Source organism: Diospyros lotus, chromosome 12, assembly GCF_014633365.1.
Source record: "Diospyros lotus cultivar Yz01 chromosome 12, ASM1463336v1, whole genome shotgun sequence".
NCBI lineage: Eukaryota > Viridiplantae > Streptophyta > Magnoliopsida > Ericales > Ebenaceae > Diospyros > Diospyros lotus.
The window spans coordinates 14773539-14777199 of NC_068349.1; the positions used below are offsets into that span (position 1 = coordinate 14773539).

Genomic DNA, 3661 nt, shown 5'->3' on the forward strand with positions numbered 1-3661 from the left:
GAAGAAGACAACGTTTATCTCCTAAAGAAAGCCCTTTATGGTTTAAAGCAGGCTCCTAGAGCCTGGTATAGCAAGATTGATGAGCACTTGAAGAACTTGAACTTTTGTAAAAGCTTGTCAGAGTCAACTTTATATGTAAAGAAGGTTGAATATGAGATTCTTGTTGTGTCACTATATGTTGATGACCTGCTGGTGACTGGGAGCAATTTGAGCATGATTAAGCAGTTTAAATAGGAAATGAGGGAGCTCTTTGAGATGATTAGACCTAGGGTTGATGGATTTCTTTTTGGGAATGGAAGTCAGGCAAAAAGATCATGAAATCTTCATATGTCAGAAAAAGTATGCTAAGGAGATTCTAAATAAGTTCAACCTTAAAGAATGCAAGGGTATGAATACTCCTATGAATGCTAAGGAAAAGCTAAGCAAAAATGATAGAACAGAAAGAGTAGATTAGGTGCAGTTTAGAAGCATGGTTGGCTGCCTCATGTACCTTACGGCCACCAGACCTGACATCTTGAATGCAGTAAGCATTTTGTCAAGGTTTATGCATTATCCTACTGAAATGCATCTCAAAGCAGCTAAAAGGGTGTTAAGGTATGTCAAAAATACCTGTAATTTTGGAATTAAGTTCGAAAGTGTGAGGAATTCAAGATGATAGGGTATTCAGACAATGATTGGGGAGGTTTTGTAGATGATCCAAAGAGCACTTCAGGATATTGTTTCTTCCTTGGGTCTGGTGCATTCTCTTGGTGCTCAAAGAAGCAAGACATAGTGGCTCAGTCAACTGCAGAGGTTGAATTCATTGCTGCTACAGCAGCTGTAAATCAAGCTCTATGGTTAAGGAAAATTCTAGTTGATCTAAACCTAAAGAAGAAGGAGAACACTGAGATTCTTGTTGATAATCAAGCTGCCATAGCCATTTCAAGGAATCTAGTGTTTCATGGGAAGACAAAGCACTTTAATATCAAGCTTTCTTCCTAAGAGAAGTACAGCAAATTGGAGAAGTGAAGTTGGTCTACTACAAGTCTGAATGTCAAGTGGCAGACATGTTCACAAAACCTTTGCCAGCTAGCGGGTTTGAAGATTTAAGAGTTAAACTTGGTGTTTGCAACTCCTAAACAAGGAGGAGTGTTAGCTGACGTGTTTAGGAGTGCATGCTGATGTGGATTTCAAGTGTTTTGTTTTTGTTGTACTTTGCATTTGAATAAATCAGGTTAATTCCACTTTTCTAGGAAGTGGTTAGTTGTTTGTTGTGATCATAGGATAACTTCTAGCCATGATCTTAGTGATTGAATTTTCTGTCCTCTGTTTATTCTCTAAGGATTTTAGAAATTATTTGATTTTTATGCATCTTATTCCTCACATTTGTGCTGCACATCTTTCTCTCTCTACCTGTGTTCTTGCCTTTCAAATTGCAACAGCGACAATATTATCTTGAGTTTTATTATTAGATGAAAAGGAAAGCAGAAGATTTGGAGAAGATGCCTCCTTTTCCAGTACATTTTCCCCTCGGATGTGACCTTTTTCTCATCCGAGGAACTTAAAAACCACACAATAACACTTCATGAAGGCAGTGTAAACTTGCCCAATTGCCTCAATCACTCAACAAAAAGCCTCACCACTGGGAATCATAATTCATAATTCATAGTTCACAGTCATTGGTGGGATTTAGTTGTCTCCAGTAATCAACTTCTTGTGAAATATAGAAGAACCTCTAAAGGTTGCCTTCTTATTAGTTGTGGAGTCGCTCTCAAGGTTATAAGGAGCACCCGGGAGATAGTTATAAACCACTAGTGGGGTTCTCACAGCACGGACTCCATCGCTCCAGACGATCGCGCCTGACACGATAGGCTGTTGGGCAATTTCTGGTCCCTTTACTGTCACTGTGAATTTCTTTTGCTCTCCGACATCAGAGAAAGAGAGAACCGAAGGTTCAATCGTGACAGTGATGTCTGCCGGCATGTACATAGTAGCTGTGTAAGTCGAGTTTGCCGAACCCACATTGGTTACCGTCCTGGGGAAAACGCCATTGATCTCCTGGCCATCCAACACATATAGAGAGAATGAAGGATAGTTGAGGTCCCAAGCTCTGCCAATAATTGCGCTGCTGCAAGTGCTATTGTCCCCGGTGATTTGTCTTAGAGTTGTTGTGTTGTAACCCTGTTTGCAGAGGAAGTTAATGTAATCTTCCACTGATGCGTCAAAGACTAGTCCGGGATTCACTGCAGCCTCCGGGTTAATGTGACCGGACCCATATGAGAATTCAAGATCTTTGTGCTTCCTTGGATCCATGACATAAGCTGATCATATAGAAATAGGATTTGTTCAAAGTTGTATAGATCGATGTCAAAGAAGATTATCATGAACTTCACAAGTGAAAAATTGTTGTGTGTCACATTCCTCACCTGTAGTCATGAGCGCAGATTTAATGGCGGCTGGAGACCAGTTCGGGTGGACAGCTTTAACATAGGCAGCAGCGCCACTGGCATGGGGGCAAGACATCGAAGTGCCAGAGATTATATTGTAGTTTACGCTCCTTTTGTCATCATAGTAGATGGAAGGTGGAGCCACCGGAGACCAAGCTGCAAGGATGTCGACTCCAGGGGCAGTGATATCAGGCTGCACGTCATTAGTTCGAGGTATATGCAATATTAGAGACACGATTAGAAAGAACAAAGCAAGAAAAATTGATCATTTGACGAATCATTTGGTCACCTTGAGAATGTCTGGAGTGATAGGACTAGGTCCTCTTGAAGAAAATGAGACGACAACAGGTGCTACAACATCCTTAGGAGTCTCACCCAGTAGAATGGTTGCGAAGGGGTTGCTGAAAAGGTTTATGAGATCAACATTAAGACGATGAAGACAGAATGAGAAGACAGAGTTTAGACTATCTAATTAGGACTGAGTACGGTAATTTACTCTGTTGCTCTAATGTATTCCAAAATTTTCGCCCAGTCGTCCACGCTTATTAGTGTTGCGGGCAGCGGGTAACTGAAGGCAAAATCGGTGTAAATGGGATCGGACACTGTCATTATGGTACCGACACCATTAGCTAGCAGGATGGCGGCTCCATCAGAGAAAAAACCTTGAGGGTACGCGTCACAAAGAACGATCTTCCCTTTCACTTGGTACGAATTCATCGCCTCGGGAAGACATGGTCCTGAAGCTGTGTAATCAGCTCCAATGGTATAGTTTGCAGCATCTCCTCCCCAAATCAAAGGATATGTGGTTCCATTGAGGTCAAAGCTATTAATGGAGAGCCCCTATATAGTGGCAAGAAAATTATATCAGTGCTGACAAATGAAAAACACCATATGGCCAGCTTTCTTAAAATATCTAGCCAGAGCTTACAGTGAAAGTTTGTCCATTGCCTAGAACAACTTGGGCAATAAACTTCCTGTCGATGGTGCTGGCGGCAACTGTTAACGTCCATGGCGCGGAAGTTGGATACTGATAGGAAAGGGTCCTGAATTTCCTGCAGAATTGGATGTCAGAATTCCGTTCTTCATGGCATGGAAAGCTCAATGGCAATAGGGTCTTCTAGGTAGTCGACTGGCCAGTCTGATCGAGGGAAACAGAGATAATGTCGACTCATCCGTGATTGCATCATCAAATGCTGCAAGTATATCTGCAAGGCCACACCCGAAAGACCAACAAA

The 3661-nt window shown here is 41.8% G+C and overlaps 1 pseudogene; it reads right to left on the minus strand.

Annotated features, from left to right (window-relative positions):
* Positions 1–1668: 1668 nt before the first annotated feature.
* LOC127787516 (cucumisin-like) lies at positions 1669–3656 on the minus strand (annotated as a pseudogene).
* Between the last annotated feature and the right edge of the window lie 5 nt (positions 3657–3661).